This window comes from Suncus etruscus, chromosome 8 (genome assembly GCF_024139225.1).
Source record: "Suncus etruscus isolate mSunEtr1 chromosome 8, mSunEtr1.pri.cur, whole genome shotgun sequence".
In the NCBI taxonomy this organism is placed as follows: Eukaryota; Metazoa; Chordata; class Mammalia; order Eulipotyphla; family Soricidae; genus Suncus; species Suncus etruscus.
Window position 1 is genome coordinate 102,795,149 of NC_064855.1, and position 24,373 is coordinate 102,819,521.

At 32.4% G+C, this 24,373-nt stretch overlaps 1 pseudogene; it reads right to left on the reverse strand.

Annotated features, from left to right (window-relative positions):
- Positions 1–1,826: 1,826 nt before the first annotated feature.
- On the reverse strand, positions 1,827–1,955 carry LOC126017218 (uncharacterized; annotated as a pseudogene).
- Between the last annotated feature and the right edge of the window lie 22,418 nt (positions 1,956–24,373).

Genomic DNA, 24,373 nt, shown 5'->3' on the forward strand with positions numbered 1-24,373 from the left:
GAATTTTATATTTACAATACTTACAAATTTTCTTAAATTACTTAACAAAAATAGTAACATTAACCATAAAACGTATCCCTAAACCCTAAGCCTAACCTTAACCCTAACACTAATCCTAAAACCTAACCCTAATCCTAACCCGAACCCTAATCTTAACCATAACAGTTTAACTTTTTGAAATTTTTTAGATTATTATTATTATTATAAATTTCTTAAAGATTATTCTTAAAGATTATTAAAGATTAAATCTGGTGAGTATATTGCTTATGAAGACATAAAATTATTGCACTTCTCTTCAGATAAAAAGGGAGATTAGATTGATAGCAGAATTTTTTCCCTACAAGATGCTGACATAGGCTGGAAACACAGTACCCATGTGATACTTGAAAACCACCAGGGATAATCCCTATATTCAGAGGTAAAAATGAAATCTTAAACACTTTAGGGTGTGGCTCAAAAATACAAAAGTAAATAAAATAAAGTGCATAAAAAACAGACTAGTTCAATATGTAGAGTATTTGCCTTCAATTTCATCAACTGGACTTCAATTATTGGACTACATGTCATTTTGAATACAACTAGGACTGATATAAGTGATAAGACCTAGTAGCAAGATACGAGCATTGATTACTGTGGCCCCCATTTCCCACCCACATAAAATCATATTGATAGCATAAAATTGTCAGGCTAATTATGGGATGAAAAAATATTATGAGCAGGAGAAAAACTGACACAGTTCTCATGAGCACAATAAAGATATTAGATTTTTCCTTTTACAAGTGACTATTTTACCCTTCTTATTAAGGTATATTAATAATAAGTTCATTTACCAATTAAAATATGCATACAAAATATCACACTGTATTGCTATTTTACAATATAAAATATGACATCTGTCACAAAGACATTCTGAACTATATTTTGTTTTCTCTGTAGGTTTATGTACTGAATAAATAGGGTCAATTCTGAATATGTGTATTTTTATGATATAAGTGTTTACTCTGTAAATATTTCTAGAATGTAGTTTGCTACTGATAAACCAAATTAGCCATGAGACCAGTAGGATCAGAATTTCTTTCTAGTTTCTTCTTAGAACAAAGATCTAATGTTGTAAGCACTAAGAAATTTCTTCTAAATGCTCATTAAACCTAGGTCAAATACATATTTAAACTAAATAATCAATATAGAATATCTTAAGGTAAATTTAATATGTGATAAATCAATGTAACTTATTTGGTTTTCACGTACTAGTCAATCTAGAAGATTCTTTTAGCATTTCATAAAGTTTGGCTTTGATGTCAGTTAAGACAGTAGGTTTAAAGATATTAAAAGGGTTATATTAATTTATTTCTGGGGTGCAGTATTGTGCTTCCAAAGTCCAAAAGTTCCTTCTGGAAAATATCCAGAAACATCTATATGGAAAAAAATAAATATTTTCCACGTCAGTCACTGTATAATGCCAGGTTTTGAAACTTTGTTGAACAATATTGCCTACTATCTTAAAGGCTTATGTCAGTTTTCAGGACTTTTTCTAAACTTTTATAGTTTTTCACACTACTGTCTTCCTTCTGAATCAAGCATGCTGATTACAACTCTTGCCTTGATGAACATTGTGAAAATTAAATTTTTTCTTTGAATACTGTTATTAGAATATCCCAAAACAAAATATCCCAGAGAATTATTGTTTTCACATGTAGAAGTCTATTCTCTATATTAAAAGGATAACTTTTTATTTCAAAATTATATATATTAGCAATTTATATATTTTAATATGACTATTGATATTAATCTGCCACCACAGTCATATTTCTATTCCTTGTTTGTCAATTTATCACCAGCATTTCTAAGAACAGACCTAGGTAGTTAAAGATCTAGGGACATATACATTGTCTTATTATAGTGAATTTGAAGATGCATTGGTTATTAAAGTATTAGAAAGGTAAGAATATTTACAGTATAGTCTGAAATTATAATTTCTCAATTTATTATTATATTTAAATAAATAATTGAATTAAAAGGAGGTTAAAGAAGACCATAATATAACTAGTTTCCTTCTAAGGAGAGTACACTAGAACATGGCCACTTGCAAAGAGAATATCATGTAACGATTTATAGAAAAATATCCATAACTAGAGAAACTTAAAAGAAGTCAACCTTGCAAACTCATTTAGTTTTAATTTTACACATATAGAATTGTGAGATAATATGTTTATTTTGCTTAAACCAACCATTTTATGACTTTTGATTATAAGTCACTGACATTTTATTGTAAATGTATTATATATATATATATCTGTGTTTACTTTAAAAACATATATATAACATTCACGTGTATTAGAATACCAATCAATTTCCCTTTGCAACTTTTATTACAGAAATATAAAAACATATAATAAAATGTAAATTCAAATTTTGAGGTCTAATTTTTAATATAATGTATATAAATGAGTTCCTTGGGTTTATGAAAATAGTGTAGTCTTTTATTCTAATTTTTTTAGAAGTTAACTAGTCTGTTTCATTCAACAAAAAATTATCTGTTAAGCTCAGGGAGGAGCAGAGGTGAGGTAAAATTGGAAATGAAATAACTGACATGGAAATTAACATGGAACCAAATATGTTATATATAGCTTGAAGGTCACAGCTTTAAAATGAGATGGGAAATAGCATATAATTACAATCACAAGTATTATGACCTTCCTTAAATTTTAAGAAGTATATCCTAGACACTACACTTAAAATAATAAAAAAAAGTTATAATCTAAAAGTAAAGTAAAGAACAAAAATTATGGTATGGCAGCAAAATGTGGTAATATTGAGAATGATGAGTATTGCTTAATATTACAAACTATTCATCACCTAATTTTGTAAACCCTGTTCAATTATTTTATATTTAATGAAAATATTTTAAAAAGAATGACATCTTAGTCCTTTGGTTATTCCTCTGAAATATTACAGAAATCATAATCAACTGACATGATACTACAAGATATATCATATGTATTTTTTTTTGCATACCTATCATAAGAAGCTAAAATAGGGGACTGAGTGATGGCAGCAGTAGGGTGTTTTCCTTGCATGCAACTGACCCAGGGTGGACCTTGGTTCAATCACTGAAGTCCCATTTGACTCCAGAAGTCAGGAACTATTTCTGAGCGCAGAGCTAGGAGTGACCCCTTAGCATCACTGGGTGTGGCTCCAAAATCAAAAAGATAAAAATAAAAAGGAAGAAAAAATAAAGAGAGAGAGAAAGAAAGAAGAAAAAGAAAGAAAGAAAAAAAGAGAAAGAAAGAAAGAAAGAAAGAATGAAAGAATGAAAGAAAGAAAGAAAGAAAGAAAGAAAGAAAGAAAGAAAGAAAGAAGAAGAAAGAAAGAAAAGAAAGAAAGAAGAAGGAAAAGGAAGGAAGGAAGGAAGGAAGGAAGAAGGAAGGAAGGAAGGAAGGGAAGAAGGAAGGAAGAAGGAAGGAAGGAAGGAAGGAAGGAAGGAAGGAAGAAAGAGAAGAAAGAAAGAAAAGAAAGAAAGAAAGAAAAGAAAGAAAGAAAGAAGAAAGAAAGAAAAGAAAGAAAAAGAAAAAGAAAGAAAAAGAAAGAAAGAAAGAAAAGAAAGAAAAAGAAAGAAAGAAAGGAAAAGAAGGAAGGAAGAAGGAGGAAGGAAGGAAGAAGGAAGAAAGGAAGGAAGAAAGAAAGAAAGAAAGAAAGAAAGGAAGGAAGAAAGAAAGAGAAGAAAGTAAGAGAAGAAAGAAAGAAAAGAAAGGAAGGAAGGAAGGAAGAAAGAAGAAAGAAAAGAAAGAAGGAAGAAGGAAGGAAAGGAAGGAAGGAAGGAAGGAAAGGGAAGGAAAGAAAGAAAGATTGAAAGAATGAAAGAAAGAAAGAAGAGAAAGAAAGAAAGAAAGAAAGAAAGGAAGGAAGGAAGGAAGGAAGGAAGGAAGGAAGAAAGGAAGAAGAAAGAAAGAAAGAAAGAAAGAAAGAAAGAAAGAAAAGAAAGAAAGAAAGAAAGAAAGGAAGAAGGAAGAAAGAAAGAAAGAAAGTAAGAAAGAAAGAAGAAAGAAAGGAAAGGAAGGAAGGAAGAAGAAAGAAAGAAAGAAAGAAAGAAAGAAAGGAAAGAAAGGAAGGAAGGAGGAAGGAAGGAAGAAGAAGAAGAAGAAGAAAGAAGAAAGAAAGAAAGAAAGAAAGAAAGAAAGAAAGAAAGAAGAAAGAAAGAAAGAAAGAAAGAAAAGAAGAAAGAAAGAGAAGGAAAGGAAGGAAGGAAGGAAGGAAGGAAGGAAGGAAGGAAAGAAGGAAGGAAGGAAGAAGGAAGAAAGAAAGGAAAGAAAGAAAGAAAAGAAAGAAAAGAAAGAAAGAAAGAAAGAAAGAAAGAAAGAAAGAAAGAAAGAAAGAAGAAGGAAAAAGAAAGAAAGAAGAAAGAAAGAAAGGAAGGAAGGAAGGAAGGAAGGAAGGAGGAAGAAAGAAAGGAAGGAAGGAAGGAAGGAAGGAAAGGAAGAAAGGTAAAAAGAAGGAAGGAAGAAAGAAAGAAAGAAAGAAAGAAGAGGAAAGAAAAAGAAAGAAAGAAAGAGAAAGAAAGAAAGAAACGAAGAAAGAAAGAAAGAAAGAAAGAAAGAAAGAAAGAAGAAACGAAGAAAAGAAAGAAAGAAAGAAACAAAGAAAGAGAAAAAGAAGCTAAATTAATATATATGACAATATGTCATATTCTTTTATTTTTTCTTCCTTTTTTTGTGGGGAGGGGGAAAATAACTGGTAGTACTGAGGGTTTATTCCTAGTCCTCAGCTCAAGAAAATACTTTCAGCAATACTGAAGGTAACAAACTTTTTATTGACTTTGAAACCTGGGTAAACCATATGCAATGCAAATGCCTACACACCATAATGTAACATTTCTCTCCTGGTATACTATAGATATTTAGTCCTCATTATCAAAATAGGAATATTTTCTCATCACCTATGCCATTTGACATTTTTGGTTATTTTGATTTATTACCACTTTTTTTGTTGTCTTCATTTTATATGCTCAAAAAATGAAAGTTTAGTTTTCCTTTGACTTTGCTTCCTGTTTGGTTTCTAAGTTTAATACACATTGCTTTAAATTTAATGTTGCTGGTTTTCTACTTTTGACCTTAATTCACTTATTTATGACCCTTTACCAATTATATTTGTACTGTAACATTTTTGTTCAAGTAACATTTCATTTAAATTTCTTTCAATGTAATTAAATATACTAAGGAGAACAAAAAATTAATATATAGAAGTGTTTTTCCTCTCTCTTATTAAATATCACATTGAATTATATTGTACTGTGTAAACACATATGTGTAGAAATATTACATATAAATAACATAAACATCTTTATACAAAGTCTAAAATATAAAAATGTAAATATATGAATATATTTGAATGTCATATAAACATATATAGCCATAATAAATTTTGTTTTTTGCTTATGCAAAAACCAAAATAAAGAGAAACACAATACTTTTTTTTTTTTATTTTTTTTGGTTTTTGGGCCACACCTGGCGGTGCTCAGGGGTTACTCCTGGCTGTGTGCTCAGAAATAGCTCCTGGCAGGCCACAGCGGTACCATATGGGACACCAGGATTCGAACCAACCACCTTTGGTCCTGGATCGGCTGCTTGCAACGGCAAACGCCGCTGTGCTATCATCTCCGGGCCCACAAACCTTTTTTTAAAAAAAAGTTGCCTGGTCAGTTGTTTTCTTTTTTTCCATAGCAGATGGTTTTGGTTTTTTTGTTTATTCATTTTTTATTCTTTTTTTACTTTTTTTATTCCATTATTGTCTGTTGTTTTTGTTTTTGTTTGTTTTGTTACCTTTTATTTTTGTGCCACATTCAATAGTGATTAGGTTTTACTCCTGATTCTATCAGTCAATATTCCTGGCAGTATTTGAGGATACTTTCATATTACCAGAGATCTGCCAGATAGGCCACATGCAAAATGAGTGAGTATTTTATCTTCTTTACTATTTCTTGAACACAAATCATATTTAGATTATTAACCAGAACTCTTGATAAAAATTCCAGAATTTTTGGGCAATATAATATTCATATATTGATCAATTGGTTGCCATGTCTGGAAATTTATGTTAAAACACTTTGTCAAAATAATATTTATTGTAACTACATACATTTTTATTTAAAGACATGCATATATATTTTGAATATCTGTATGACTTTATATTTATATATAACTTTTTTTTTATTTTTGGGCCACACTCAGTGACACTCAGGTTAATTCTGGCTGTGAGCTCAGAAATATCTTCTGGCTTGGGGGACCATAGGGGACTTAGGAATTGACTGAATTGAGGTCCATACTTATCTGCTGCATGCAAGCAAAATGCCCTACTGCTGCACCATCGAGCCGACCTCATGTTTTCTAATTTAGTATATACTATCTGAATGAAGTTTACATTAAAAAAAATTCAGTATAATACAACATATAAATTTCCCTGATGTGCTAACAAAAATTTTTGATAATGGAGTCAATTTAAATTATTGCTAATTTTGAGATTATTTGCCTGTTAACATAGTGCTTAGCTTGAATTTCTTTAGAACTATTTTGCCCAAAAATGAAAATTAAGTGTAGCAACAATACACATTGAATGATTAAAGCAACCCAGAAATAAAAATATATTTTCATTTTCATTGAAATGTATTCTCTTTTTTGTTTGGTCTCATATATATATTTTGAAATAATAATATGCTTTATTAAATTACAAATATGTAAAGCAATGAATGACTTCTAGAACTAGAATGATACAGAATATTATTTAGATTAGGATAAACATCTCTATTGCATATTTTATTTGTCACTAATGGCTTATCTTTTTGAAAATTGGATTTTATTGTTTTATGAATAATATATATTATGCAATGGATAATTTATTCTACAGTTGTATAGAAGTATTGTTTTAAATTACCAATACTGCTACATCACAGCCAAAACCAGATCCCCAGTACCATTCCACCATTATTCCTATATTTCTTCTCATCATCCAAATACAGCAGTTCTATTGAACACATCTTTTACCTTCTTCCACTTGTAATTGAAAGAATAAATTCTGCTTTTGTCCTTTAAACTCTTGAAAAGATGTAAAATCTATTAACTCACTTTATTTTCCAAGATTTCCTTTATTCTCCTCAAATTGTAGCAAAGTGCAAGATTGCATGGTTAGTTGTAGCTGAATAGCATTTCCATCATGTTTGTATTTTCCATGATAACTTTTCTCACTGGTTGTTCAGCTGTGTTCAGATCTTGTCTATATTAAATAGTGTTTAAGTAGCACAGGTGTTAATATTTCAGGTTAATATTTTTGTTTGTTTTGGAGTTAGTCAGTCAAAATAGATCATCAAAAGGGTAGTTGAAAGGCAAGAAAACCAATTAGAAGAAAGATTTGAGAAAAAAATTTCCCTTTGGGGACCAGAGAGATAGCACAGCGGTAGGGCATTAGCCTTATACGCTGCCCATGCAGGATGAATTCAAATCCCGGCATCCCAAAGGATCCCCCTGTGCCTGCCAGGAGCGATTTCTGAGCCCAGAGCCAGAAAGTAACCCCTGAGTCCTGCCAGGTGTGGCCCAAAAGAAAAGTAAAGAAAATTTCCCTTTGGATCCTACTCTCTTACCTGGATGGGTGGCAACTTCTATTTGATGTATTAGAGAAACAAACTTTTTGTTTGTTTGTTTTTGTTTTTGTTTTTTCGGGCCACACCCGTTCGATGTTCAGGGGTTACTCCTGGCTAAGCGCTCAGAGGGAACCATATGGAACACCGGGGGTTCGAACCATGGTCCTTCCTCTGTTAGCACTTGCAAGGCAGACACCTTACCTCTAGCGCCACCTCGCCGGCCCCAGGAAGCAACATTTCTAATCCAAATGCTTGTGAACTAATAAAAGTCAAAGGATAAAAAAAAATCACTGGGCGAGGGATTTCAGAAGTAATCTGCAGTCCTCTGGTAATAAATTATATAGCAGTAATTGGATAAAGATTGCCAGGTTCCAGGTAATCAAGTCAAGGATTTTTTTTTTCCATTTTCTCCATTTTTCTGGACCTATGCAAACATTGGCGATTGCCACTATCACACCTTTACTATATTTTTTTACTCTTATTCTTTAAGGAGAAAAAAATACAACTTACTGAACTTAAAAACAAATTACTGTAGTAGAATGCCTGTCTCGATAACAGGCAGGAGATGGGAAGGAGGGAGGGGTAATGTTGCACTGGTGAAGGGGGGTGTTCTGGTTATGACTGTATCCCAAATATGATTATGTTACTTAAATAAAAATATATTTAATAAAAAATAAAATAAAATAAAAGATTACCAGGTTCCAGCTAAGAAACATCATCCACATAATGAAACACCAGCTCAGAATGAAACAAGAAAGGACAGAAATGAAGATGGTTGGTCTTTGCTAGAAAAACAGCAAAGGGACAGAATGAGTGATAAAATGAATGGAAAAAAGACACATACTTGTGCATCAGGGCAAGACAGAACTAGCTACTTAAACTGTAAACTGAGCTACAACTTTAATTCATCTGGAGTTTTCTAGGCAAATATTTTGATCATTAATCAAGGATTCATATACTCAGAAACTAAACCACTCTATTGGTGACGTACACAATGCTTTGAACTATGACTGCCATGCATATTTTCACTAGTAGTGAGAAAGATTAAACTTTTTTGTCTTGACTGAGTTTACCAATTGATTTTTTTTAATTTAACAGTTTTGTATTTTATACTATTTATTTTTGCTAAGCTTTACTTTAACACATACATATGCTAAACCTATAGTAAAAATTAAATTATTACTAATAATTTAAAATTCAATAATTTAAAAACGATTTTGGTGACAGTTTACTCTGAGTATTCTTACCCTATTGTCTCTTATTAAACATCTTTTTAAGCACAAATTAAAGCTTAATCTCTTATAGCAGGATATAAATTATATTTTGTTATTAGTTTATTGCTACAGTAAATCTAGAATTTTTTTACTATTATTGATTTTTCTTTTCAGATTTATTTTTCTTATTATCATATACTGTTATAATGTTTGCCATGTTTGGTAGAATAATGGTGGAAGTCTTTAAAGATAGAGAAAAAGTTTTCCTTAAAGTGGATGATTTGGGGCCGGAGAGATAGCATGGAGGTAAGGCGTTTGCTTTTCATTCAGAAGGTCATTGGTTCAAATCCCGGCATCCAATATGGTCCCCTGAGCCCTCCAGGAGCGATTTCTGAGCCTGGATCCAGGAGTAACCCCTGAGCGCTGCCGGGTGTTGACTCAAAACCAAAAAAATTAAATAAATAAAAATAAAAATAAATAAAGTGAATGTTTTAAGAATTAAACTATTCCTGAAATTTATAGATTCTAATAAACTAGAAATATAATAATCTTCCTAGGTTTTGTTAACATCATTTGAACATGAAAAATATATAATTGTTGAAATTAAATAATTTTCTATGTAAAGTTTTAAAAATAAGTTTGAGCATGCTGATAAGTATTAACTAGTAATTATTGGTTCTACAAGATAATTAACAATTTGTTAAGAATCTCCCTCAGATATATTTTAAAGTTGAGGTTATAATATCATTACAAGTTCTATTCTTATAACTCATAAATAATGGCTACAGGTGGGGTTTATTTATACTGTGAGTAGTTTTTCATTAGAGCAAAACATTTTTAAGTGATTCTTCAAAAATATGTATCCTGCGTTCTAGCTCTTGTGGTATAAAAAGCAATGAATTTGATTATATTTTAATTGATTAATACAACCTGTTGGCTTTACCTTTTTTCTAAAATCTGAATTTTTTATTTTTGCAGATACATTATTAATAAGTAGATATATCTATCTCTGAATTTTTATATTTTACATTCTTCTTTTGATTTAACTACTTTTTCCTTAATCCTATCATTGGGGATACCTATAATACAATACCTTTTTTTGTTATTTTGTTTTTGGGGTACACTCTGCACTAAGGGCTTACTTCTGGCTCTAGTCTCAGAGAACACTAATGGTGGGTCTTAGGGACCATAAAAGTTCCAGAAATAATACTCAGTTTGGTTGCATTACATTCAATTTACTACCTATTGCATAATATCTTGAGTCCCAGGGTCACCATTAATAGATTCCTAGTCAACTTTCAGACCCATATATCTTTTATATTTAATCTTTCTGTAAAAGGACTTATCTTCCTCAAAAACTATTTTCTTTATTTAAGCACCTTGATTACAAACATGATTGTAGTTGGGTTTCAGTCATATAAAGAACACCCCCATTCAGCAGTGCAACATTTTTATCACCAATGCCTCCAACTTCCCCCAACCCACCTGTATTCGAGACAAGCATTCTACTTCTCTCTCATTAACATTGTCATCATAGATGTCAGTGTAGTTATTTCTCTAACTGCACTCAACACTCTTTGCAGTGAGCTTCATATAGTGAGCAGTCCTTCCAGCTCTCATTTCTATTGCCACTGAGCATTATTACAATGATGTCTTTAATTATTTTTATAATTTTATTTTTTCATTGTGACTGGAGTTCATTACATAGAATTATTTACAATACATAGTGAAAATGAATGAAGGGCATTCCCATCACTAATGTTGTCCTCCATCTACTTCTGTTCCCAGCATGTCTCCCACATCTCCCTCCTTTACCCCCCAGAATCCTAGTGCAACTGGTCTCTACCTTACAGCTTGTTATAGGTTGGGTATCTATTCTGTTTGGTGTTCCAGTCTGGTCATTTTTTATTTACACTACATGTTCATATGACTGGTCCTGGTATCATTCTTTTTCCCCCTTAATTTATGAGGCTGAATGATTCAAGTTAAGCTATTCTGTTGGAGATAAAAAGGTTAAGGAAAAGAGGAGAAAAAAATTTGGTATCAACTACTAAAAAAGTAAAAAAAATAACACACCGAATAATATCCACAAAAGTGAAAAAGAAAGAAAAAGTGGAAGAAAAAAGAGAAGGAAAATATCAAAAAACAAACAAAAAATAAAACAAAACCAGAAAAAAGTGCTTCAGTGGCAGGGTTTGGTGTTACCCCACCTTTGTGTGTGTGTGTGTGTGTGTGTGTGTGTGTAGGCACAATAAGTATTGGGGAAGAAGGAAATTCCCATGGCCTAAGAGATTCAGGGTTTCTTCACTCTTGAAGCATATTGTCATGGAACAACCACTGGCTCCATACAGTCTCATTGCCATATCCCAGGTTTTTTTTTTTTTTTTTTTTTTTTTTTTTGTGGTGTCAGTAATCTTTCCTCTCTGCTGTGGATGAGAAAATAAGGCCACTGTAGCAAGCAATCTTGGTATTTGCACAGGTCCTAGGACAATGCTTAAGATAGAGTCTTTAAGGTTCTAGAGGTATTATTCCACCATTACCATTATTGGTGTGTTGTTTTCTGTATCATGTGCTCTATGTTTTTGCTCATTCCCTAAGCCGAAGTCTAGGAAATTATGGTTTCAATGGTTCTGCTCAGTCTCTGTTGTCAGAATTGGGCCTCTGTATTAAGAACCCATAGATGAGTGAGACAATTCTGTGTCTATCTCTCTGCCTCTGACTTATTTCACTTAGCATAACAGAGTGCATGTACAACCATGTATAAGAAAATTTCATGACTTCATCTCTCCTGATGACCGCATAATATTCTATTATTTATATGTGCCACAGTTTCTTTAGCCATTCATCTTTGAAGGACATCTTGGTTATATCCAGAGTCTGGCTATTTCAATAAAGATAAGTGTGAAGAAGGCATTTTTCTATTGCATTTTTGTATTCCTAGGGTATATCCTTAAGAGTAGTATAGCTGGATCATATAGTATTGTGTATGTAAATATTTTGGGGGATTACTATGTTACTCACCCTAAACTGATTGGTGATTGTGCCCTACCCTAGGGTGTGACCTGGCATTCTGCCCCCACCCTAGGGTAGGACCTGATTCTGCTTCCACCATTGGTTGGTATCTGATCCCACCATTGGGTGGTACCTGTCTCTGGGGTATAAAAACAAGAGTCTGTGGAAGGCCGGGGCTTTTTGGCTGGAACTGAAGCTGAGTCTTTGGACTTCAGTTTTGTCCTCCGAATAAAGCGAATATTTCCACGAGCCTGACTGTCTGCGAGCTGTTTACCCGCCGTTTCACCTCAGAACAGTGGGCTAGACAGGGTGGCAGACGCGTGCTCCGAGCTGGAAGAAAAAGGCCTCATCCTCCATCCTACCACCAGTCAACCTCTTCAGGGGCTGACTTGCTACAATATAGGAGCTCAAGTTCCAGTTTTTTGAAGAATCTCCATTTGTTTTCCAGAAAGGCTGGACTAGATGAATGAATAAGCATGAATAAGAGTTTCTTTCTCTCCACATCTCCAGTAGCATTGATCGTTCTTGTTCTTTATGATATACAGCAGTCTCTATGGCATGAGATGGTACCTCATTGTTTTGATTTGCATTGCCCTGATGATTAGTGATGTGGAGCATTTTTTCATGTGTCTTGGCAATTTGTATTTCTTCTTTGAGAAAATGACTGTTCAATTATTCTCTCCATTTTTTTTTGGAGTTAGATGTTTTTTTCTTTGTTAAGTTCTGTCAATATCTTGGGTACCTGATTGGTTTTGGGTGAATATTTTCTTGCATTCTGTGGGTGGCTTCTGTATCCTAGACACAATTTCTTTTGAGGTACAGAAGCTTCTCAGCTTAATATATTCCCATCTGTTTAATCTCTGTTTTCACTTGTTTGGAGAGTGCTGTTTCCTCTATTGAAGATGTCTTTAGTCTCAATGTCATGGAGTGGTTTACCTATGTGTTGTTCTATATACTTTTTGGTTTTGGATTTGATATCAAGATCTTTAATGAATTTGTTTTTTGGTGTTATTTTTTGTTGTTGTTTTGTTTACCTTAAGATTTTTCTTTATTTAAACTCAGTGATTACAAACATAATTGTAGTTGGGTTTCAGTCATAACAAGAACACTCCCCTTCACCGTTGCAACCTTCTCATCACCAATGCCCCCATCTCTTCCCTCCCCCAACCCCTGCCTGTATTCAAGACAGGCTTTCTACACCCCTCATTCACTGACATTGTTATGATGGTTCTCAGTATAGTTATTTCTCTAATTGTACTCACCACTCTTTGTGATGAACTTCATGTCATGAGCTGGTCCTTCTGGCCATCATCTCTGGGAATTATTTCAATGACTTTAATTTTTCTTAAAACCCATAATTGAGTAAGACTATTCTGTGTCTCTCCCTCCCTCTGACTAATTTCACTGCACATAATAGATTCCATGTGCATCCATATATAGCAACATTTCTTGATTTCATTTCTCCTGATGTCTGAATAATATTCCATTATTTATATGTGCTCCAGTTTCTTTAGCCATTTATCTGTTGAAGGCCATCTTGGTGGTTTCCAGCATCTGGCTATTGTAAAAAGTGTAGTGATGAATATAGGTGTGAGGATGGGAATTTTGTATTGGATTTTTGTGTTCCTAGGGTGTATATCTAGGAGTGGTATAGTTGGATCAAATGGGAGCTCAGTTTCCAGTTTTTTTAGGAATATTTATAATATTTTCCTTGAGGGATGGACTAGATGACATTCCCACCAGCAGTGAATGAGAGTTCCTTTCTCTCCACATCCCTGCCAGCACTGATTGTTCTTGCTAGTCTCAGTGGTGTGAGATGGTACCTCATTGTTGTTTTGATTTGCATCTCCCAGATGATTAGTGATGTGGAGCATTTCTTATGTGCCTTTTGGTCATTAGTATTTCTTCTTTGAGATATTGTCTGTTCATTTCTTCTCCCATTTTTTGATGAGGTTACATGTTTTTTCCCTTGTTAAGTTTTGTCAGTACCTTGTATATCTTAGATATTAGTCCCTTAACTGATGAGTATTGGGTAAATAGCTTATCCCATTCTGTGGGTAGCTCAAGCATTATTTCCTCTGAGGTGCTGATCTTTAATGCATTTGGATGTGACCTTTGTGCATTGTGTTGATGGAGGTCTGAATTCATATTTTTGCAAGTGGTGACCAGTTGTGCCAGAACCACTTTTAGAAGAGGTTTTCCTTGCTCCATTTTGCATTTTTGACCCCTTATCAAAAATTAATTGATTGTATGCCTCGGGAAGATTCTCTGAATAATCAAGTCTATTCCACTGATCTGAGGGTTGTCTTTATTCCAATATCATGCTGTTTTAATTACTATAACTTTGAAATATAATTTAATGTTGGGAAAAGTGATGCCTTCCATATTTTCCCCAAGAGTTGCTTTAGCTACTTGCAAGTGCTTATTGTTTCAAATGAATTTCAGGAGTGTATGATCCACTTCTTTGAATAATGTCATGATTATCTTTAGAGGGATTGCATTATTTCTGTACAATTGCTTTGGGGGAATATTGCCATTTTAATGTTGTTAATTCTACCAATCCATGAGCAGGGTATGTGTCTCCATTTATGTATGTCCATTTATGTGTCTCCATTTATGTATGTCCTCTTTTATTTCTTGAAGCAGGGTTTTGTACAGACCTTAATTTCTAAGTGGGTAAAGTTACTCTTGTCTAATCTATAAAAGTTAATTTCAGATTCCAAAGTTATAAATCAGTTTATATTACTGCAAAACTATATAGATACATAGCCTGAAAGAGCATAGAAAACACATATAATGAATAATATTGTCTTTGATAAAACATCTTTGAATATATTAATAACATAAGGTGAATAATACATAAATGTACTCAAACAGACATTTCCCCCACCTAATTGTAAAAATGCGTATGCTACATTTGTCATATATATAGATCTCATAATATAAGTAGAGTCTTTGGATATGAATAGTGAGAAACTGGACTGTAGAGATTTTACAGTGAGATCTCACTTTCCATGAAGTCTACTTTGTCTAAAATCTCAGCATCCTTTATGGTCCCAGAGCACTTCCAGGATTTATTCCTGAGTTCAGAGCCAGGAATAACCACTGGGAAACAACAGTATGGCCCCAAAACAAAACAATAAAAAGTGAAAAATGTAGAAACAACATAAGTTTCCATAAAGTTTTTTATTCCCTCTAAATGACATTACTATTTTTAGTTAACCTTATATAATTTCTGATCAATTAAAACATTACAGTTCAGTTCAAAAATATCAATTGTAAGTTAACCAGTTTTATATATATTTAAAGTTATGATATGCTATGCAACCTTGATATGAGTGCTATGTCTCCTTCATTTTGTAGTCTCACAATGTTGTGTAACATATATTGACTACCTAGGATTTTACAAGATTTAAAGTATATTAAAAATTAATGCATTATATGGAAAGTCTAAAATGTAAAAAAATATCAAGGAATATCATACAGTATATAGTGCTTTAGTTAATGATAAGAATAGTAAATTTGCCATGCCTGGACTATATCTGCCAATATTTTTCTTTAGTGTTATAAAAGATTTCAAAGATTTATTTCATAACTATGTAGGTGAGCACTATAGTATATAATTAATTAAAATTAATCTAAGTAGAAAAAATGTTTTAGACTACATAAGGCATGTATAATTAGATATTCCTCTTAATCGGGACTTTCGCATTTTATCAATTCAAATCTAATAATCTTCTGAAAACACAGAAGCTTAATTGAGATAATAATTCTAGATAATTGGGGTACCTGTGGATGACCATGTGTAATGGACATCAATCTGATTTTTAGACATTATATCTTTGTAGATCTCTCCTGCTGTGGCTGTTTATCTGCTCTCTAAGAACGACCTCTCCACTGTTGAAAGACAAATATACTTTGAGAACCAACTACTGCAATTTTTCTTTTAATCTCAGGTTTTAATCACATTAAAGTTTCTGAAGTTTTTAATAATAAAATAGCCACATATTTTAAAATAAGGTGACTAATGATTAGCATCTCAAAACTGAATATTAAAGCATTTAATTAGCACAATAAAGACCATGAAATCAAATAGCACTAATCAAATATGTTCTAACATTCGAAACTCTAAGAAATGATAATTATCACCTCTAAATATCTGAATTAGAATAAATTATCATGTCTAAGAAAGTTGCTCGTCTTGAGGTATTTTTTGCATTGCACACTTGAAAAAACATTTAAAATGATCAATTCTAGCATAAATGTTTTCTAAAATATATAGAAAATAAACATAAAAATTTTAAATTGAAACCTACATTCTCAAAATAATAAAATATTGACAAAACTCAACATCAGAATTCAGGGAGACAGTACAACAGATAGGGCATTTAAAACCAACACAACATATGCTCCCCTGAGTCCATTAGGAGTGATACCTGAATGCAGAGCCAAGAGTAAAGTCTGAAAATCACCAAGTGTGCCTTCTCAAAAAACAAAATCAACAACAACAACAACAACAATAAAATTTAAAGATCCTGTTCACAAAAATAATGAGTAGATGAGAAGTAATCTTTCAAAAGAAGACATGCAGATGATGAAATATCGTATGAAAAAATAATTCATCATCGCTGACACAAATCAAAACAATACTGAGAAATAATATCATGCCAGTAAGAAATGCACATAGAAATACATCTAGAAACAGCCAGTGTTTGCCAAATTGTGCCAATAAAGGAAACTTCAGTCACTGTTGAATATAACCTGGTTCAGACATCTTGCAAAGCAATATGGGAGTATGCACAAAAATAGAAATAGAATTAAAATCATTCATTTGAACTGATATCTGAACACTTATGTTCATAGCATCACAGTACAATAACCATAGCCAAGATACGAAAACAACATGGATGACTAATTACAGATGAATGAATCAAGAGGTTGTTGTATACATACACTGTGGATTACTATAAAGTTTTAATAAGAGGATAGTCATTCAAATTGTCATAGACGGAAGGAACTTGGAGATATAATTGTAAACAAAATAAACCATAGGTAAATAAAATAGATGCATGATTATAATTCTCATTTCTCGGATTTCAATATTCAAAAGAAGATAGCAAAAAATGTCAAAGATAACAAAATGGGAGAATTTATCCTCACATTTGAGTCACTGTGTGTGTGTGTGTGTGTGTGTGTGTGTGTGTGTGTGTGTGTGTGTGTGTGTAATGGCTGGGTGGGAATTGAAAGGGAAAGACTTGGAGCCCTTGAGGGAGTAGGGAATTATATTATTGCAATGATGTGCGTGGGAATCCATTATTAATGCTATTACAAATAATAGTACCTCAAGCATTTTTTAAAGTAATCAAGAATGTATTTCTTGTTTTAGAAAATCACCATTGATTTTCAAAAAAATCCGTTTGAGAAACATGTATATCAATAGAAAACAATATATGATGTGACACAAAATGGAAATGAAGAGATAAAAATATAGTACGTAAGAGATGCCCAATCAATGCCATTCATATAAGCCACCATTAATGTGAGTAGTACTGATCAGTTAAAGTGAAGGCTAGGATTTTATTACTAATAGGTCACCTTTCAGTAAGAAAAGAAAGAGTGTGTATTAGTAGGATCTTGGTTCTAAAATTAAACTTTAAACAAAAATCTAAAACTTCAAGGCCTGTAATTGTAGTCTGGCAGCTACCCAATTGCTAAATTCTATGACCCTAACTGCCCCCACTAAGATAGAAAAAAATAATTGAAGACCAATTGATCATGCAGAGATTTCCTCAGTGCTCTTTATATTCCATCTAAAACATCATGTGATCTTCTGACTATGTTATTGTAATACATAATGGGCTTATAATCCATCCCCTCCCAATTATATATAGGAAACAGAGAAGAACCCTAAATAGGGTCAGGTTTCAAATACAGAAAAATATGTGTATAAGGAAAAAGTTATTTGTGTAACTTTCAAGTATAAGACATACTTTTCAAAAGAAGAAATTATCAAAGAACATATTAAAGCAATTAACAGATGGAGAGAGAAAGGATTCTTTTAGATAAATAAAGTTAATGAAGTTTGTCACCACATGACCTATTCATTTTACAGAGTGAAGGAACTTCTTGAAAATTAGAAACAAAACATCAAAGGATCTTCAGAAATCAACATCAATATGAATACACAGACTAGAATAACAGTGACATGAGAAAAACTAAAAAGAAATGATCAGAAAATATGTCAATTACAGAATAAAAACACACATGTATGTACACACATCATTTTTATATGTAGAAAATACAGTATAATCTTAATATAGTCAAATAGAGTACATGGGATAGAGGTAATTATCATTTTTAAAAAATGTAAAAATGGGAGAATCATAAGTATAAATTATTCAAAGAAAAGGCAAAGAGAGCAGATGGAGAGATAATCAGTGTGCAAGTAGCAACTTGTATATAGTTGACCTAGGTGTGATCCAGAAATTCCCTATGATTCAAGCGTCAACAATTGTGATCCCTAAGTGAAAATCAGGAGCAAAACCTTAACCTTAAATTTAAACCTAAATTTAACCCTCCCACTATAGCAGCATACTCTAATCCAGATTAAACATAAAGTTTATATCTTATCTTTAGTTTTAACTTTAACAATAACCAAATCTTGAGTATAATGTAAAAACCTTGCTCTTTCCCTTTCATAAACAAAAACAAGAACACCCTACTAAACTTAAAATTGAATAAGAACTCCTCCTGATTTTTGCTTGTTTGATGTTTGCCCCCCCCCTTTTTTTTTCTCTCCTTCTAACAGAACCACACAACTTGAACCATCTTGTTCTGCCTCACAAATTGAAGGGGAAGTAATGGAGGGTACCAAGACCGAACAGTCATAACATGAATAGAAATAAAAAACGATCATACTTAAACACCAAATCCAAAGCCAACAGCAACAGAATAGATACACAATCTACAACAAGCTAGACACAGAAGGGACCACTTGTACTAGCAACCCAGGGGGCAAAGGAAGGGCAATATGGGATGCATGCTGGAAACAGGGGTGGAGAGAGGACAACATTGGTTGTGGGAATGCCTCTGATTCAATGTCACTATGCACCTAAAATATTACTGTGAAATATTTGTAATCCACTGTGGTCAAAATAAAAACTAAAAAAAATTAATAAGCCTAAGTCCTCAATGAAAATAAACTTAGCAGGTGTCATATAATTAACTTAATTTTTAGACTAAATTAAATCTAGACTTAGTTAAGGTTTAGACTTAAACAATTCTATTCCCAAATGCCATGAGAAATTTTAACTAAAAACCTTATCATTTAAATTCTAATCTTAAAAATTGTCTTATTTCAGAATAAGCCTAGATTTAATAGTAACCAATGAGAATAATTATTTATTTATTTATTTTTTGGTTTTGGGTCACACCCAGCAGCACTCTAAGGTTACTCCTGGTTCTATGCTCAGAAATCACTTCTGGCAGGCTCGGTGAACCATCTGGGATGCCGGGATTTGAACCACCGACCTTACGCATGCAAGGCAAATGTCTTACCTCCATGCTAGCTTTCTGGCCCCCATAAGTATAAATTTAACAATTTCCCTAAATCTAACTTCATTTTTAACTTCAGACATAATAAAACATTATCCCTAAACCCTAACCCTAATTTAACTGTAACCCTAATCCTAACTATAACACTAGTCCTAAATTTAACTGTAACCCTAACCCTAATATTAGCCCTATACTAATCATATTCTATCCTCAGCTTAAACTTAAAAAATAACTTCAATTAAACCTTTGCGATATACATAGCATTCTCCTTCAACTTCAAACATATGCAAAATAATATTTTAACTCTAACAAGAGCCCTAAAGATAATCATAACCTAAGCAAAACCCTTAGCTTAGATTAAATTTACAAATTACTCTTAAGTAAGTAATTGCAACTATGGCTAAATTTTGCTTTGAATTTTAATCATAATCAAACTTACTTACACCCCAACTATAACATTAACCATAAACTTTAAGGCACTTACTTGTACATAAGTCACCCAAGTTTGGCACTCCCCTTAATCGTCCAAGATTCATCTCTTAGTGCATTACCAGGAATAAGCCCTCAGCATAGATGTGTTATCTCCTTCCCTTCAAATAAAGCATACAAGCAGAAACAGGAAGTTCACTTCAGGACCATTCACAATACGTTAAATCTGGAATAAACTAAGTGCCCCAAAACAAATTACTGAATTAAGAAACTATGCTATCTATGCACAATGGGATATATCTCCACTCTAAGAAAAGTAAGAAAAGATTAAATCATGCTATTTTCTGATACAATGCAGGCATCTGTTGAACGGAGTGAAGTTAGGAGGACAGATATATCTTCTCTTATTTGTGTGATAGAAAGAAATATGGTGAAGAAATAGCAAAAATCCAAAAGGAATAGGCAAAATGGGCAAAAGAACTTGTCCTTAGTCTGAATCAGCCCCAGAAAGAAGGAAGATTCGGCCAGCAAAGGGATCACAATAACAGTGGTAGAAGGAAGTGGTCACTCTGGATAAGGGAGTGTTGAAAGAAGATAAAGAAAAGGTCTTCAACAGAGGCAAGTTGCAAAGAGCAAAACTAGGGATATTGAAAGAGATTGTGTCCCTGAAACTCAATCATAAATAACTTTGAAACTGTAATTTAAAGTGATTCATAAAAAATAATAAGATCTTTTAAAGAATAAAAATTTTAAGCTAAAATAAAACATGCTTTACTAAAGCACATATTTTTAAGCATTGTTCAGAGAGTTAATTGTATTTAAAATAAAATATTTTATTTAAAAAAAGTATTTTGCAATCTCACTGTAAGAAAGTTTTGCCTTTTATCTTGGCAGAGTTAAGAATTAATGGTAGAACCACCCCATTTCTCCAAAATTTTAATTTGAATAATATATAAAATTTATGGGGAAAGGAATGTAATAATGAATAAGTTTGAACGACCCAGTTGAATTATGAACTTGATTAATTTTGTTTTAAAAATTGCTTAGTGTGCAACAAAATATTCAGTTAAAAGATGACTTTTTTCACTATATCCCTATTGAAAATTAAAGTGTGACTTTATGTGTTCACTGTTGCTTAACTTTCCCTTTAGATTGCTGGAAACAGCTTTCATGTGAGATAAACTGTGACACCAAAAATATGCCATGGTGTTGATTTATATTTTCCTTTAGATAATCAAAAAATTAAGCTTTTTAACATTGTATCTTCCTGCAATGTGACAATTACATTTTGAAGCATAAAACTCATGTTATTAAATAAAATGCAAAAAATAGTATATCAATAGTTTATTATAAATGTTGATTACATTTCCTATGCATGTGCTATAGTGCATACCATTCAAATACCCAAAAGTTTAAACAATACTCAAAAAACATATCACATTTTAAAAAAATAGTAAAGGAAGTCAGCAAAAATTATACAAAAATATTTTTGTTCACCATAAAATTTTTACTAATAAAAATAATGGTTATAACTGTTAGAATTATTAATATATCAAAATAATTTTGATAGACCTTCAGCTAGAGGACATTTCCTGATCCATGACTGCTGTGAGATGTTTTTCAGACTCCACAAAACCGTATCACAGGCTGAATTTATGCTCTGGATTTTATTTCACCTCCCAGACTATTTCAAAAGACTTAAAGGAGATATGTATATTTCCATCCTATTTTACTTTAGATGTATTTCCTTAATAGGCATAATTCTTATTGTGTATTTCCTTACGTAGATGTAGTTTTCCCCATACCATTTCTTCTAACCAATAGATAAGATTTCTTTTCTTTCTTCCTTTCACTAAAGAAAGTGCAAATTTTTAATATGGAAACTTCTGACTTTTTGAGGAGGTAATTTGGGCCACACCTGCTAGTACTCAGGGGGCTCTCAAAAGCTCTGCACTAAGGAGAAGCCCATGACAGTCCTTAAGAACTGTATGTGAAAGCAGGGACTCAAACTGGGTTTAGCAGGATGCAAAGAAAACACTTGAACCCCTGAACTATCTCTCTATATCTGAAATACCATTGTTATTTGTACATGACATTAACAATTTTTTTTATTTCTTATTGATGCTGCCATTTATCACTTTGAAGTATCTTAAAGAGTAAATTCAGAAGTATTTTTCAAGTACCCTCCCTATTCAATAGTCTTTGATGATTAACTACCATATTTTCCGGTGTATAAGATGACCGGGCGTATAAGATGACCCCCTAATTTTACAGTTAAAACATAGGTTTAGGCCTATATTTACTGTATAAGACAGAATGTTCCTGTGCTGCAACTGTATCTTCCACCGTGAGCCAATCACAACAAGCAATAGACTTTCTCTTTGACTGGCCAATCTGAGCAGGCTTTTGACAGTGTAGATTTGGTACAGAACATTGTCTAATTTGCATGCATAAAAAGCCTGCTTGGATTGGCTGAGTTAGAGAGACAGTCCAAGCAGCCTGGCAGTGATTGTTGCAGGATGGAGTTGGAAAATTCGTTTGTGGCAATATTCAGACAATTTTTGTTTAGCAGCATATTGAAACATTTTTCGGGATATACTCGGCATATAAGATGACCCCAGATATTCGGTTGACTTTTTTTTTGTTTCAACAGTCGTCTTATACGCCGGAAAATATGGTAATCACTTTTGTAATAGCTCTGAGAAATCAGTATATATTGTAAATATTTTTGCTTTCAATACTCTGCAATGTTTACAAATAAACAAAATGAAAATATTAATGCTTTATATTGATATTATTTAACCATAATTATTCTAAATTTTAATTAAATCAAAAGTAGATATCCACTGTAAAATTAACTGGGGATTATCCTTATTTTTAATTGTTTATAGTTGTATCATATATGAAAACTAAAACAATTAAGATACCTTTTTTTTAGTGTACTTAGGCCAATCCTTGTAGTGTTTAGTCTAGACCTTTCTCTGACTCTGCTCAGTGATTACTCGTAGAATAGCTTAAAAAATTTATGATACCAGGGAGCAAAATAAATTTGGACAATTACAATTCAGGAAGCAATTTATCTTTTGTACTAAAATGTTACATATATTTTAAATTCTCATATCTCCTTTTTTAAATGAACAATTATTGAGAAACTTTTAATTAAAGTTTATAGCATGCACAGTTCTATACAAAATATATAAAAATTATCTTTTTTGTTTTTTGTGCCACACCCAGTTACTTTCAGGGGTTATTCTTGCTATGTTCTCAGAAATCGCTCCTGGCTTGGGGGACCATATGATATACCAGGAGATCAAATCAGTATTTCTTAGGTCAGCAGCTTGCAAAGAAAATGCTGTGCCACTGCATCACTGCTCCAGCTCCAAAAATATATCAAATTTAACAAGAATTTCTCCTGGATAAATATTACTTGTTATTTTTCTCATGGAAGAGTTGACATGGGTCCAGGTAGAGGGCTCAAAGTGTGTATTCAGGTGCACAGATAAGAACATGGTTTAATTTTTTGGTTTTATGACTTCTCAAACAAAGCTATAGTGGCCAGGGTAGTTCCTAGCAGTACTTTATTAATATGAACATCAAACTGTCAGGCCTATATCAGGCCTATAGCTTCTAGGATTCCATGTAATTCTGTCCCACCCAAATAACCTTTTAAATTTTTTTACATCCTCTGTTTTGTTTTGAGGAGATGAGTACAATTTCTATGTATTCGAATTTATGTATGTAAAGTATATGTCTTAAACAATGTTTGGTAACAAACTACATAAAATATATTTTGCTGCTAAATTCAAGAGGGTAAAGTTTTTTTTTTAAAAAATAAGACTGGGGATTTTAAAAGAGTACAAAATTTATGGCAATAAGCTTTGTATGTGCTAAAACAAATAAATTCCTGTCACTTCATATGGTCCCCAAAGCATAACCGTAAATGATACCTGATGAAAGGGGATAAGCACTGAGCACTGAAATTTGTGCCCCCTCCCATAAACACCACAAAAATAAAAATTGGGTCAAGTTTTAACATGCAGCAAAATTCATGCTTGCCTTTATTTGGCCTACAAGATTAGATCCCCAATATGTCATATGATTTTGAACATTGCCAGGAGTGATCCCTGAATGCAGAGCCAGAGTAAACCCTGAGTTCAGTTGTATGTGACTCCAAAACAAAACCAGCAAAACAAACAGACACAAAATAATTTCAATGAACTAAACTCTCCAATCAAAATGCACAGAGTAGTGGGTTGGATCAGGAAACAAAACCCAACCATCTTCTGCCTGAAGAAAACACACTTGAAATCTCAGGATAGACAGGCTTAGAGTAAAGGATAGAAAACAATTATACAACCATTGGGAAACAAACAAAAAAAATCTGGGACAGCCATATTTAAATCAGACCAAATGCTATACAAACTCAGGAAAGTACTTAGAGAAAAAATAGAATAAAATATAGACAACTGCTGATGTCATTAAATATAATTCAATATCAATCTTAGTTAAAATAAGAAATAATTTCAGATAAATTAAT